The sequence below is a fragment of the Agelaius tricolor genome, unplaced genomic scaffold (genome assembly GCF_023055355.1).
Source record: "Agelaius tricolor isolate 1412-34295 unplaced genomic scaffold, bAgeTri1.0.p SCAF_37, whole genome shotgun sequence".
NCBI classification, from domain to species: Eukaryota; Metazoa; Chordata; class Aves; order Passeriformes; family Icteridae; genus Agelaius; species Agelaius tricolor.
Window position 1 is genome coordinate 2,266,097 of NW_027269297.1, and position 15,888 is coordinate 2,281,984.

A 15,888-nucleotide genomic window follows, 5' to 3' on the forward strand; every position below is an offset into this window, starting at 1 on the left:
CACTAGAGATGAGTTAAGGATTTCCTTCCTTCCTTCCTTCCTTCCTTCCTTCCTTCCTTCCTTCCTTCCTTCCTTCCTTCCTTCCGCCACTTCCTTCCGCCACTTCCTTCCGCCACTTCCTTCCGCCACTTCCTTCCGCCACTTCCTTCCTTCCGCCACTTCCTTCCTTCCGCCACTTCCTTCCGCCACTTCCTTCCCTCCTTCCTTCCCTCCTTCCTTCCTTCCTTCCTTCCTTCCTTCCTTCCTTCCTTCCTTCCTTCCTTCCTTCCTTCCTTCCTTCCTTCCTTCCTTCCCTCCCTCCTTCCTTCCTTCCTTCCGCCACTTCCGCCACTTCCTTCCGCCACTTCCTTCCTTCCTTCCTTCCTTCCTTCCTTCCTTCCTTCCTTCCTTCCTTCCTTCCTTCCTTCCTTCCTTCCCTCCCTCCTTCCTTCCTTCCGCCACTTCCTTCCGCCACTTCCTTCCGCCACTTCCTTCCTTCCTTCTGCCACTTCCTTCCGCCACTTCCACCACTTCCTCTCTTATCAAATCCTACCAGAAAGATGCATCAATCCGGTTCCTGTCCTTAACCAAGTTTTTTTTCTTCAAAGCTGCTGAGTTCCCTCTCACTCTGCCGTGACCACACCCCCCTCCCTCCCTCCCTCCCTATTCCAAAATATTTAATTTGGTTTAAAAAAACCCCAGACGTGCCCTGCACTGAATTAGCACTGCACAACAATAGGAACTTTTAGGCTCCTGCTTCATTTCTAGGAAGACCCATATGCTGCACGAGGAAGGATTTCCTGGAAAAGAAGAAATGAGCTCATAGCTCAGACAATTGGAGGCAGACTTGGGCTGGAATCAGCTTCTGTCACCACCAAGCTGAGCTCAGTTATTTCAGCCAGGTGGCCACTTTTTGTGTGCTCCTGGTGTCCCCCAGCTGAGCTCAGTGGGAGCTGGGAATTAATAAATGCTCCAGACTGCAGGGGAAAAAAAAAAAAGCCCTTGGGGATCTCTCAGTAAACAGCCAAAAGTTAGAGGTTATTCCATCCTGTGTCCCTGTTTCCCCATCCATGCCATGGTATCCAGCACTAGGGAAAGGAATATAAGAGGGGTTTGTATTTGCTAAAATGTGTGATGAGCACAATAGGGAAATAACAAACAGAAAAACTCAGAGTGGATTTGATTGTTATAATTAAAGTATATGACTTATCTAAGATATAAAGAAAAATAAAATATAAGAAAGATAAAAAGATGAAATCCGAGTTACTTAGGAACTAATTCTGACTTCTGCAAACTTCTGAAAGTTTGGCCTTGCATCTTTTAAAGCAATTGCATAAAAATAGCTCAAAAAATACATGTGCTGGCAGAGTACTTTGATGGTAAGAGTAACTGTAGTGTAGCTAAACCTCTTAGATAAATCCTAAATCTTCAGGCTTTAACACTTTAGAAAAACAAGGAAAGGCATCTCAACTCTCTTTTATAGGTTTTACAATAAAGATTTTCTTTAAAAAATAGTTTCTCAGCTGCAGTGGACAGAAGAGGAAGATGCTGACAGGGGAGTGGGGCCAGCTAAGAACATTTTAGGCCAGGAGGGAGGTTTGATTTGCTGTTCCATCACAGATTTCACCTGCAGCCTTCTGAAAGCCAGGCTACCAAAGGCATGAAGGGCATTCAAATGGCAGAGTTCGAGGTGCAGAGCTCTGTAAGCCCAGCAGCCTCCTCCTCTCCCTCTGCACGGCTCAGGCCATGCATCAGTGCTGTCACCAGCTCCTCTCCTGAGGCTTCAGGCTGCTGCTGCCTTTGGAAATCCATCCCCACCAGGACAGTCCAAGGCAGGGAGCCCTGTTAGGGATGTTTTTGAAGCATAGAGTGTGGGATAGTCCCTGGTCAGAGGGCTGCAGGCTGTCAAAGAGCTCAGTGCTGTGCCTGGAGAGTGTTGAGCCCCTCCTTTCCCCTGCTCTGCACAGCCTCAGGGCACAGAGGAGCTCAATAAACATTCCCATTTAAAAGGTTTTCTTGCTCTCCTCCTCTCTGGAAGCAACACCTTGCCACACAGTCTATAAAGACCTGAATCAAATTTGAGGAGCTTTAAAGCTTTTCAGTGTCTGAAATATGAATCTGTAGAAAAACAGAACCAGTCCAATCCCCACACCCACACAGTGCTTGTGCTCCTGGCCTGCCTTCATAACAGATTTATAAACCATTTTCTGTTTAGTAAACTCTGCTTGACAAATCACTTGACTTAAATTCCAGCATCTGAAATAGCCAGAGATAAGGTAATGGCCTGCAGACAAGGATATTAATCCTAATTATTTCTGATAACACCCTCCTTCGAAATAGATGTTAATATTTAGCCAGCTGTGGTTAGTTTCCCAAAAGCAGAATTTCAAAACACTTCCTTACCCCAATCAGCCCCTCTGACCTCAGATCTCTGCATCCCCAGACAACTTCCAGGATGTCAGTCCAAGCAAGTCTTCCTAAGTGCACCTCAGAGAGTGATCCCTAGATTGGTGCTTTCCATTGGAAGTGCTCTGGGCTCTCTCTAAGGATCTTGGGGAAACACGTCTGTGCTTTCCCTCTCTGAGTTAAGAAAGCTCATTAAAACATTCAATGAAACCCAAGAAGCCTGTTGGTTGCATTGCTTGCCAGTTTGTTAGGGAGGGTTGTTTGGTTTTTTTAAAATTATTTTTAATTTGTTGCTTTGTGTGCAGCAATCTAACAAAGTTTGCAACCCCAAGTGCAAACATTTTCTATGCTGGCAGAACTCTTTTCTCATGCTTGTGACAGCTCAGTGACCTACTTTTGTTTGCTGGTGTGGCAGCCTCTGTGGTAGGAGGCCCAGCTGGGATGTCAGCAATGCTTACAGAGGGGTTGGGCTGAGTGACTAAACCAACCTGGGTCACCTGTGACCAGCTGGGATTTAGAGGCCAACAGTCCAAGAAAAGTGACAGGTGACAGTGCAGAGCCTGGGCTCAGATCTGGGAAGGCAACAATGCCACTTGGACCAGGTGTGGATCACCCTCCTTGATTGTCTGTCATGGTTAATTAAAAAACTCATCTGAAAGAAGAGCTGCAGCTTCACCACAGCAGGAGTCAGACTTTCACAGGTGGCCAGTGCAGTCTTCTACTCAAGCTTGAGAGAGTGGAGAACAAAGCTTTCTGCCACAGCCTGTGGTGTTTTCTGAGACCCCTGACAAGGGGAGGAATCTGACTCCATGTTCTCACAAGGCTAATTTATTATTTTATGATCTATATTATATAAAAGAATACTATACTAAACTATACTAAAGAATAGAGAAAGGATACAGACAGAAGGCTAGAAAGATACTAAAGAAAACTCATGACTCCTCCCAAAGTCCTGACACAGCTTGGCCCTGACTGGCCAATAAGGAAAGACAATTGATATGAAACCAATGAAACAATCACCTGTGGGTAAACAATCTCCAAACCACATTCCAAAGCAGCACAACACAGGAGAAGCAGATCAGATAATTATTGTTTTCGTTTTTCTTTGAGGCTTCTCAGCTTCCCAGGAGAAGAATCCTGGGCAAAGAGATTTTTCAGAAAATATGACAGTGACAACAGCCAACACTGCTCTGGTAGCACTTTAAGAAAGTCCAGCTTGACCTCCACATTTCTCCCTTCCCACATCTTTTTAGAATCCTTGTGCATGCCTTAAATTACCCCAAATCCTGAACTTTGAATAGAACACTTTGAAGAATTGCCACATCTCTGAGAAAACCCTCTTCCCATCCTTCAGAGAAATATATTGCACAACATAAGTATTAACTAAGATGGAGCCAATGAAGATACAGAAGGACAGCAGGATTAATAATATGGTAGAAAGTGCTAAAAAAGAAACATGGAGTAAAAAATTGGGCAAATCTGCCCAGTGGACTCTCTCCATAGTGGTCACATCCTGATCTCTCTGCTACTTGTAGGCAATTTTCTCTCAGTAATTAACAAATGGTGATCACCATTTTCTTTGTTGACCACACAATTTCATCGAAATCCATGGATTTATGAAGGGACGACTTGGGATCACTCTGTGGCAAACACTCTGCTTCCTCTGGGTAAATATTGTTAGAATGGTTGGGAGGAAGGAATGCCCTCTGAAAGGAACCGTGCTGGATGCAGGAAGAGGATTTTAGACTTGGCAGAATAAGCTACAGGAAGCTGTTACTTGTGCCAGACTTTATGCTATTGATTCAGTAAGGCAAACAAACCTTAGTTGGGTTTGTTTTCCTCACATCCTGAGTCTCAGCTCAGGGAGACCAGTATGTCCAACAAGAAAGTGCAACAAGCTATGCCCCACTTGCCTTGTTCTGGGAAAAATTCCAGGGCTAGGAAATGTTCAGAGGCCAAAGCTGGAGGTTCCTCCAGAAAGGAGACTCTCTCCATCCCCATCAATGTCACTGGGAATGCTGCTGCAAACAGAGACCTGTATTTGGCTCCTGGTGACAATTACCAATCCCTCAGCCTTTACTGCAGGCTGGGCTATCCCTGGTTTATGCCAATTATCCAGACCAGAAAACATCATCCTTACAAGGCTGGAATCAAGAGGTGCTCTGGTGAGGACCCATGATACAGTGAAATATCTCCAAAAGAGCCCTTTGTAATCCTATTTTCTGCTGTTCTTCAAAGTATCCTTCCCCATGTCTGCCTCTCCTCTGGTGTGTGTGAATTTGCAATGGCTCTGGGAATGAACAACTCAGCTTCAGCTGGGCCTTAAGGATGAAATCAAAGCCCTTCCCCAGGTCAGCCACCAGATAAATAACCTGCAAAAACACCAAAATCCAAGATTCTGTGAGTCCTCTTGAAGTAAACCATCAAACCACTACACTTGGTAGTAGCTCTTCACTGCTTGTTGAGTTCACAGCTCTGTGACACCAGAGCCTTCCCAAAGCATTAAATAGAACAAAGAACCTCAAAGACTCCCAAGGGTTCCCCAAACCCCTCCAGTCCCCCAGCACCTGCAGAGCCCATGAGTGACTGAGGGAGGGGGAACAGAGCCTTGGTTTGCTCAGTTACTGCAATTGCTACACCTGGCAAACACGACAGGCTCAGATTTCCAGATCCCCACAAAACTGCACTGATATCATTTCAGTGACCTCCAACACCCCAAAGGCAGAGACACAGAAGCTTATTCAGTAGTTTAGTGTATGATAAGAAAGAGTAGGTACAGCTCAGATAGCTCTGAAATCCTTTTACACATATTTTGGGATAAGAGGTGAAAGCTGAAGCCACTCAGGTGAAAAATGAACGGGCTGCCAAAATTTATCTTGTAACATAATCCAGTGTGGAACAAAGAGGAGATGTTTTTCTTCATATCTGTATATCCTTTCCCCATTTTTCTTGAGACCAGGGAATTCTTGCAGGAGCAAGACTTTAAAGAGAAAGTTTAATCTCCTTCAGAAAGTTTCAATTGTCATGTCTTTACATACTGAAAAGCCTTTTTATTAAGTTCTTATCATTTGTCCTGGTTATTTCTGTGATGAAGGACTTTAAGATTCTTCCCACTTCACCCTCCAGGCAATCAGCCCAGCATTACAGAGCTCTTTAGGGGATTAGATAGGGCCACACATCTGCACTGAGGAGCCAATAGTTAAATCAGATGTTTTGCTTTGATCACTCAGTAAGTTTTACCTTCTGCTTGATGAGTTTCAGTTCCTGATGCAGTGAAAAAATTCCATTTCACTGTGCAGGGTGGTTTTCAATTTTTCAGTAGAGAAATAAGATAATTTAAAAAATAATTTCATCTGCTTTCATCTTGAGGAGTATTCATTTCAAAATGAGAGCTAGTAAGAATTTCTGGCTAAATATATGAATATTTTGTCAGGTTGCAGCTAAAAATCCCCTTTTGAGACCACAGAATCATGGAATGGTTTGGGCTGGAAGGAATCTTAAAATCATCTCATCCCAGCCCTGCCATGGCAGGGACACCTCCCACTGTCCCAGGGTGCCCTGTCCAGCCTGGCCTTGGGCACTGCCAGGGATCCAGGGGCAGCCCCAGCTGCTCTGGGCACCCTGTGCCAGGGCCTGCCCACCCTCAGAGGAAGAATTTCATCCCAATGTCCCATCCAACCCCAACCTCTGGCACCTTAAAGCCATTCCCTGTGTCCTGTCCCTCCAGGCCCTTGTCCCCAGTCTCTCTCCATATTTCCTGTGGCTCCTCCAGGCTCTGCAGGGCCACAATTCAGTGACCCCAAAGCTTCTCCTGTGCAGGTGAACAATCCCAGCTGTGCCAGCCTCTCCTCCCAGCAGAGCTGCTCCATCCCCTGATCCCCCTGGTGCCTCCTCTGGATCTCTCCAGCACGTGAACATTTCCATCCCTTGCTGATGTGTCTTCCTCAAAGGAAAAGGAAGAGTCAGTTTTCCTCTTTTCTTTTCCTCTCAAAGAGTCAGTTTTACCTGAAAATCCATCCCCTTTCCTGCTTGTTGCTTGGGCTCCATCCCTCCTTACAAAGGAAGACTTTGATAAAACCATGGCTTTGTTACCTTGCTTAAAAATGCTGGAGTCAGGTCCTCTCCCTTGGGAGTGGCTTTCCCTGCTGGCTCTTGGCAGGCAAGGAAATGTCCCTCAGTGCCCCACACACCATCCTGGACTTCACCAGCACTGAAATTTTCAGTTGTGTCTCATTCCTCCCTGTCTTAGGGTGAGGTTATGATGCTTGTATCCCCATTTGTGTGTTCTGTTTATGCTGGATATCACGTTCTGTGCCTTCAAGCCTGGCTCTGAAGAGTGAAAGTTTGGTTTTGTTATCAGCCTGCTGCCTCACAGCTGGTGGGACACACAGACAGGGCAGTGCATGGTGCTGCTTTTGCTTTTTGCTTTGCTCTTGCTCCTGCTTTGCTCTTGCTTTTTGCTTCTGCTCATTAGTTAGTTTAGCTGAGCAGTCTGAATTTTCCTGGACTGTTTCTCCTTTCCCTTTTTTGGACCTACTCGAACCTGCTCTGGACCAGGACCTGGGAAACACCGAGAGTTTGCACCTTGTGGCTGCAGCAGCTGCCCCAGCACAGGAGGGACTGAGAACAGAGTGACCACCCCCAAGAGAGACTTTCTGAATTTGTCATCTTTGTCAGAGCGGTGACAGAGTGGTGTCACCTGGTATTGTTCATTCTGTGTGCTGGGGTGCTGTGCCTGGCAAATAAACAGGTTCTTTCCACTTCTCTCCAAGGAATCCTTCCTGAACTGGTTGGGGCAAGGGGCTGTGTGGGTTTGCTTTCTGGAGGGGCCCCCTTTGGAGGTTTTCTCCCAAATTTGCCCTAAACCAAGATCCTCCCACACATCTTTCCCCCTTCCCCATTTTTTTTTTCCATTTTGTAACCCAGCTCTGACAAGGACATCCTTGTTTGCACGGAAACCACCGGCCACTGAACCCCCTTCAGGCAAAGCAATTCCTCTTGCTGTAAACTCATTTCCTCGTGCTTTATTAACTTTTCCATCTCATGATGGAAGTGACCTGAGTGACAAAGGGCCCTCTCTTGTGCACAAACAGACACTCCCAGGCTCCTCCAGCACAGAATTCCCAGGGGAAGGGCTGTGTTTACCTACATGGGCTGATTTTATTTCTCTTCTGTCTGGAGTCAAGCGAGGCACGTTCCAGTTGAAGTCAAAATAATCCCAAGAAAATCCCTGAAACTTTAGACTTTCTGGAAGAGTTTTGGAACACCCCCAAAGGCAAATGGAGGGATTTTATGAAGCATTCCAATACTCATATGAAAATGATTGTGGGGAAATACACACAATGCAGATCGCTCTGGGGATTAGGAGTCTTCCAGCAAGGAATTCCTGCAGCTTTGCATTTCTTGGATAAGAGTATTTAAAAAACCAGCAGAGCATTATAATCTCATTTTCGGGTGATTTGTTCTGACTGATGGGAGGTTTGGTGCAGTGGCAGGTGAGGTGACTGAGCTGGGGTCTGATCACAGGTATTTCAGGCAGTATTGGCTCTCTAAGCCTATTTTCCTGCTTTTTTCTTCCCCTCCACATGTCTCTGCTTAACCAAACATCACCCATCCTGAGTCTTCCCTCAGAAAGAGCAGGATAAGTCAGGAATAATCCTTGTGAAATGACTAACTTAAGTCAGCCTAAGCAGAGAATCAGGTCTCAAAACCCAGCAGTGAGTTGTGAACCTGCCTTTTCTGTCACAAGTACAAAGGGCAAGGGAGACACTCCTGGATCAGAGGGAAATTCTTTTCATTATAAGTGATTAACAAGCAGAAAAAACAGACCTCGACTTTTTCACTGGGAAAAAAAAAAAGAGAAATATCTCAATTTGGCCTTTTTGCCCAACTACAGAGCTCTGTAAACACATTAAAGGAGAAGAATTAACAAAATAAGGCACGTTCTCAGTGAATTTATTACAGGCAAACAACACATGAGCACTGAAACGAGCCAACAGTGCTTTGGTGGCCCATTTGAACTGCTGGTTTCACTCTGTTTTCTCAGTAGATAAAATGTGCACATTAATTATGTGCAAAATACTCACACAGAAATGGGTGTAGGCCTGTAATTGCAGGATTTTTCTTTTTATTTTGGTTATCATTCTGAAGCCCAGTCCAGTTTGGCAAAAACAATCCATTCTGTAGAAAAATCTGCTTCACAGAAGTGGATTTCTTGTACAGCAAATCCTGTGACTCTTCCACAGGCCAGCAGTGTGTCACTAAGTGACCTTCAGCACTGGTCTTTATTCCTAATTTACCAGGAGGTTCATCTTTTAAAATAGTATTTGGGAGATAACTGGGGCTAAATAATGACATGCTTCCTAGATTAGGTCATGCATGGCCTTTCTGCCAAGCACCTTATCTAAATAATTATTCTTTTTGGGGGAAGACACCTCCATGTTTTTTCATTTCTAATCTCCTGTTTGTCTCCTTCCTTCCTGCACACTAAATAATGAAGATTTGAGCTATTCTGTAGTGAAAGGAGAAAACTTAGTGACTTGAATTTCACTTTTATTCCAAAATTTCATTGATCTTTATTTTTCATTTCACCTGAGCAGTCTGAACACCAGAGCTGTCTCTCCTTGGGGCAGTGCCTGAAACACGAGGCTGCTCCACAGTGGAGGGGCAAGGAATTTTCACTTTCCTGCTGCTTGAAGGTGTCATTTCCACTTTGCAAATGACATTTCCAGTGCTTTGATCACCCAAACGAGGGGATGAGGCTGAGCTGTTGCCTTGTGGCTGGAGAAGAAAATCAGATCTCTATCGCAATGTCCAATCTGAGGACACTTTAGGTTAAGAAGAGAATAATAAAAAAACAAACTTAGAAAGGAATAACAGCTCATTTTCCCTGGAAAAAACCTTCCTTCAAGATTTTGAAGGGAATGAGATGTGAAGCACAGCCTGTTCCCAGTGTTCCCTGCCTTGTTGGAGGGGATAACTCCCTGCTCAGGCTTTTTTCCCCCTTCTCAGTTGTGAAGTGTGGTATTGACACCCTCTGAACAAAGAGAAGCTGGGAGAGAAGCAAAGAATTATCAAAACAATTCTTATCTCATTTGCTGCTGCTGTGTTTGTGCACGTGTGGAATGTGTTGGGAAGGTTGTTTACCTGGAGGAATTTGGTAATTGGATTCTGGTGGAATTGTTTATGTGAATTAGCCCATCAGGTCCAAGCTGTGTCCTGACTGTCAGGAGACAGTCACAAGTTTTCTTTAGTATTTTCCACTAGTTAGAATGTATGTAGTATTTTTCTATTATTTTTATACTATTTTCTATTATTCTTATTTTTATACTATTTTTCAGTAGTAGCATGACATGGTAGAGTGTAATGTAATATAATACAGTTTTAATAAAGTGAGTGTTCAGCATTCCAAAGCCTTGGAGTCAGATGTCAATGATTCCCATTTACTATAGTGAAGCATCAAAGCCTTTCCATGCTGTGAAATCCAGAGCACAGCCCTTAATTCTGCATTCCCAGTCCCTGCTGGAACTTGGAGCACAGGAACCTGTGGACAGAAATGGCTCTGGAGGACAGAGCTGGCAGGAACAAGGAGCAGGAGGCAGAGGTGAGCTGCTTGCAAGTGAAATTTGAGTTGTCATGATGTCACTAAGTCTGCTCTGGCTCCCAAAAACCATGAAACACTTCATCCCCCTGGTGCTGAGACATGACACACGTTATCCAAAGCCTTGTTTAATCAGCTTAGCAACCTGAATGAGGCTAACAGCAAAACCAGCTCCTGCCAATCCCCTCTCCAGAGTTCTCGCTTTCTAAGCAAGCCAGAGTCATTCCCAAAAACCCCATAATCTCACCAGGAAGAATTTATCAAACACACACTTTTAAAGGGGTACTTCTCAATATACTCAGTGCCCTCATTTCACTGGGCATTTCTTTAGAATATTCCAGGTAATTCCGAATTTGCCTTCAGTACATCTGCGTGTGCCTTTTACCAGCATTCAGCCAGGAGGGATCAAGGCTGATTTCCTGCTACTGCAAGCAAATTTTCCATGTTTCCACAAGGTGATGGCCACCCTGGCACTGGTATCCAGGGGTTTGCAGCCCTCTCTGGAGTGGGATGGGCAGCAGGAGGGATCCTGAGGCTGGAACAGCAGGAACCTCCCCATCCCTGAGCAAGGGCAGCAGCACAGAGCAGGGGTGGTGGCCAGGTTCTACCAGGAGCCCCCAGCACCACAAATCCCTCGTGGTGGGTCAGGTTTGAGGCCATGGCAGGAGCAGGTCCCAGCCAGCAGGGCAGGACCAGGGTCAGTGGTGGGGAACAGGGTCACCCCCAGCCCATGGTGACAATGAAGGTGACAATGCAGGTGACTTTAATGACTTCCCAGGATCAGGAAAATGCAGATATCACCATTAAAGTCACTGTGTTATGACACATTTCTGAGAAACCACTTGCTCAGAGTTGCATAAGGATGAGAAGTTTCCAGTTTTGTCAGACAATGTGGGGTTTTTCTGGACAATTGAGGAAGGTCTTGTGCTCACCCAGCCTGCTCCCTGCTGCTGCCTCCATCCCATTCCCATTCCCACTCCCATTCCCATTCATGTGGCTGTGCAATGCCTTCATGAAACCACAATGACCTGGTTAAAAGCTGAAATTTATTTTAAAATTATTTTTAGGCAAGATGACTTCAGCATTCTCCTTCAAAACCCTGTGCCCATTTTTCTCAGCATTACTAAAAGCAGGCAAACTGCACTGTGAATTTGAATTCTTCTCAATGAGCTTTGCTGTTGGAGAAGACCTGTCTGATTATTTTTCCCTTTCCAGAAATTAATGAAGAATTGGGTCTTTCTCCCCTGATTTCTCCTTGCTGCTCATTCAAAATATTTAATGAATTTCATGCTCTTCCTGTTGAAAATTAGAAAGAAAAGCACAAATCCTAATTAATTTTTGGAACTTGTAGTCTGAAAAGCCCCACTGTGTTAGGTCAATCAGTTTTGTTCAGATGTCAGGCGCTGTGCTGGATTCATTTAATGTGTTTCAAAACCAAGAAAAGAGGATTATAAAACCTGTAGGGAAGTACTCTACTTAAACTTTAAAAATTTGGGGGAAGGGGTGGTTTTTTGCATTTTCAAAGCTGCTTTTTGCTGTCCACAAACTCCACCAAAATTTATTCTGCAGTACCTGATAACACACAATGGTTTGTAGGCAGTTCTACCACAGGCCAGTTGTGTTATTATGACTGAAATCCCAGCCAGACTTCAAGTGCCTTCAAAAGAAAATTTAATTTACCCAGTTAACCCTTTCTGAGGGAGGACATGAAGGCACATTCAGTGCTCCTCAACATTTGGCTCTGTGTTAATTTGACCTTGTGCACACAAAGACTCCACATCAGAGGATGGATACTCTACAGGCCTGGTCAAATCTCCTGCATCACTCACAGCCCATTATTTCTGAAGTGCTGTTAGCAAGAAAACCCAAACAATCCTTTTCCCAGGCTGTCCTTTCACCCATGGCCTTGGCAAGCTCTGGGAGCAGAGCAATCCCAAAGCCTCTCCAGCTGAAGTGACACGTTCCAAATGGATATGCAATTGTTTGTCAGGGTGATGATCCCCTTCTCTTGGATCTTATTTGGATCTCCTGGAAGCATTTGTGGTACCCAGCTGGTTTCTACATTCAAAAGGACTTTCTGCCCCTGCTCTGTCTGCCTTTATTTCTCTCCTCCTTTTTAACTCATGAGGGAGTGAGATGGTGAAGGTGACAGCACAGAGGAGATGGCATCTCCTGGATGGAAGGAGCTGGAGCTGAGGCACCCAGTTTGCTCCTCCTGACGCTGCTCTGTGCAGCCAGACACCACAAGGGTGCCAGCAATGAAGTCAGCAGTTGTACAGATGCCTTGGGTTGGGGGCCATGCCCAACACATCAACTCTAACACGAGGTTTTGGGGAGGTTCCTCAGGAGAGGGGCTGGGTGGTTCTTGCAGTGCTGTCTACAGGCAAACACTGCTCTGGCTCCTGGGCCAAACTGGCACAGTGCAGGGCACTTCAGGACTGCTGCCACTGTCACAGCAAAATTGATCCTTTCTACAATGAACATCACTGCTTTTTGTGGTTATGAATGAATAATCATTATTTTACCTCAGAGTTACAGGAGAAAAAGATGGTTCACCTACCCTTAAACTACCACATTTCTCTTCTCAAAGAACTCATTGAAGACAATTACAGAACCACAGAATGTCCTGAGCTGGAGGGACCCCCCAGGATCCCCCAGGCCAGCCCCTGTCCCTGCCCAGCCCCTGTCCCAGCAACCCCAGCCTGGGCATCCCTGGCAGCGCTGCCCAAAGGCTCCTGGAGCTCTGGCAGCCTCGGGGCCGTGCCCATTCCCTGGGGAGCCTGGGCAGTGCCAGCACCCTCTGGGGGAAGAACCTTGCCCTGAGCTCAGCCTGAGCTGCCCTGGCCCAGCCCCAGCCGTGCCCTGGCTCCTGTCCCTGGCCCAGAGCAGAGATGGGAGCTGCCCCTCGGGAGGAGCTGCAGCCCCGGGGAGCTCTGTGTCACAGACATCTTTTATGGAAAATCCTTTCCTTAGGATTTTTCCTCCTGAGAAGCTGAGAGGCCTCAGGAACAAAATGTAACCAATGGTTATCTGCTGCTGTGGAATGCAACAGGTGCATCTGGGATTGGCCCATGTTGGATGTTTGTAATTAATGGCCAATCACAGTCAGCTGGCTCGGACAGAGAGTCCAAGACAGAGCCTTTGTTACCATTCTTTCTATTCTATTCTTAGCCAGCCTTTTGAGGAAATCCTTTCTTCTATTCTTTTAGTATAGTTTTAATGTAATATTTATCATAAAATAATCAATCAGCCTTCTGAAACATGGAGTCAGATCCTCGTCTCTTCCCTCAACCAAAAACCCCTGTGAACACGGTCACAGCTCTGCCCTCACTCTGCTCTCCTCCAGGCTCAACAAATTAATAGTAATAATAATAATAATAATAATAATAATAATAATAATAATAATAATAATAATAATAGTCACAAAGGCTATTCATGTTGAGAAGCTGCTCAGCCAGGCTCGTACAAGTCACTGTCCAAACCATGAATCCAACTGTGCTCCTGGGTGGCAGTGCAGCTCCCATCCACTTCAGCTGCTCTTAGTTCTGATGACATGGACTATTTCCTAGTCATTTCTAAGAAGTTCAGCCTTAGGGATTATAGGAAATGGAGTTTGACCTTTTCATTATCCCCACCAAGGCAGCCTTACTGACCACTGGAACTTCTCAGAGCTGTACTGGCGACGTTGCTTTGTCTAATGTTGTGAAGCAAACTCGTCAGAAGGATGAGGCCTCCTAAGCTGCACAAGAACAAGGGACATTTTTAAAGGCAGGACTATTTGCAGCCCCACCCTGAGGATAAACAATCAGGAGCAGACACCTTGCAGCTTGGATTTAGAGACTCGACTCACACAGGAAGGAATCTGCCTCCTCCAGCTTCTTTTTCTGAAGGGTTAAATTTGATTGAGGGTCATGGGAACCAGTCTTTCACAAGCTGGATTTTAAAGGAAACTTTGATACTTACAGATCAGAGTTCCAGTTCAGTTCAGTTCCCATTACATCAGTAGATTTCCACTTTGTTACCATATAAGAAAGACTCTCTTCCCAAACACTTATTTGGCACTTCACTGTAACAGCCACTGCTTTTTTACAGAGCTGCTCCTTTCCCTAATGCTGACACAAGCTAAAATGTGAGAAGAAAGTCACACGGTTTTGCTAAATGAAGGCCTGATTTACTTTCATGATTTTCACTGAGACAGGAATTGCATCTTAACCTTTCAAGCTGCTGCTTCCCTGTAGGAGCCTGGGAGGGGCAGTGACCTGGGCATGCCCCTGACATCTCACACAGCTTTGGTTCCTTCTGCTAAAAACCAGGGCTGCTCCATTCCTGGCTGCTTCCATCTGGTCAGAGTAGAGCACTTGTCAAGTTTAGTTTCACAGCTTCACTATTTGTTCTATAAGATAATATATTTAAAAAATATCTTTACTATTATTATTAAAGATATTATTATTATCATTATTATTATCTTTACTATTATTATTAAATATTTTCTTTACTGTCTTTCAAATTATTATATCCCACTAATAATTCAATTTTAATTTAATGCTGAGTACATACATAAAGACAAACAGTCTGAAATTTTTAAGGATCATATCTGAGACTTTCCAGGATCATTATTGTTTAAGGCTAAGTTACATGCAAAGCTTTTTGCATTACTACCATTCCCACAGAGAAAATCCATAATGAAGACTGCAAATGGACTGGATTAATGGAAAGGAAAAAGCAACTAAATTTGCTACAAAAGAAACACTGAATAATGAAGCCCAAGCACTCTTTGACAAGCCAGAATTCTAATTTATTCCACTGTAGTCTCAATTTATCTAATTTATCAGCTGTAGTCTCAATCCTATAGCCAGGATTATCAGGGTTAGGACTGGAACACGATTTGCTACAAAGGTACAAACCTGGAATGTCCTGTTAGAGGATAATAAACCACTGAGAACATTCTTCCATTTCTCTGGCCAATTCAATTTGAATCATTAAATGTTATTGGCAAACACAAAGAGACAGTCAAGGTAAATAACATCGTTTATATGTGGGTTAATTAACTGCCCTAAGTACCACCCATGAAGCAGATAAATCAGACTGTTCTTCTGAGCCCCGACTCAAAGGAGGTTAAGGAAGTTAAAGGAGGTTAAAGGAATTATTTCACCATTACCATAATCTAATATGTGACCAAATGTACAGATGCTGCATTCAAGAGAGCAGAAACAAAATAACTGCTCTGCTGTGGGGAGGCTGGCTGGATAAATGCCAGCATGTTCACTGCCCTGAAAATAGAAGACAAGAAAATACACATCTCAAGTTAAACTAATGATTTATGTGTCCCAAAGGCCAGTACCAGGAGAATGAACCCCCAGAAGGCACAAATAATGAACACACTGCCTGTGAGAGAAGCGTTTGTTTCTCCTTCTAGCAGGGGGCTGTCTCCTAACAGAGAACATGAGGATTTGATATTGAGAGGATCACTGGGGCTCCCCAGGGACTGTCTGTCTGTCTGTCTGCGAGGAGCTGCTCAGAGGGCAGCAGGTACTCCCAAGGGCAGCTTCCTGTGTCAGTGGGTGGGCTGGGAGCAGAGATCAGGGCTGGAAAACTCCAGGAGATGGGGCCTGGAAGCATGGGCTGGAAAGAGAACAGTGCAGGGAAAAACAGGGCTGGAGAGAGATGGGAATGAGCTGACTCAGTGGAGAGAGGTCACAGCAAAGCACACAGGAGGAGTTGTGAGAAAAAGAGGAGTTTTACAGAACAGAGAAAGAATTTAGGAGAGCCCTGACCAGCGAGTGTTGTTTTACTGTACAAGACAAAGTGTCTCTCCTAAGGAAAACAGGGGAGGGAAAAGGGGAAAAAAGGGAAAAGGGAAAAGGGGAAAAAAGGGAAAAGGGGAAAAAAGGGAAAAGGGGAAA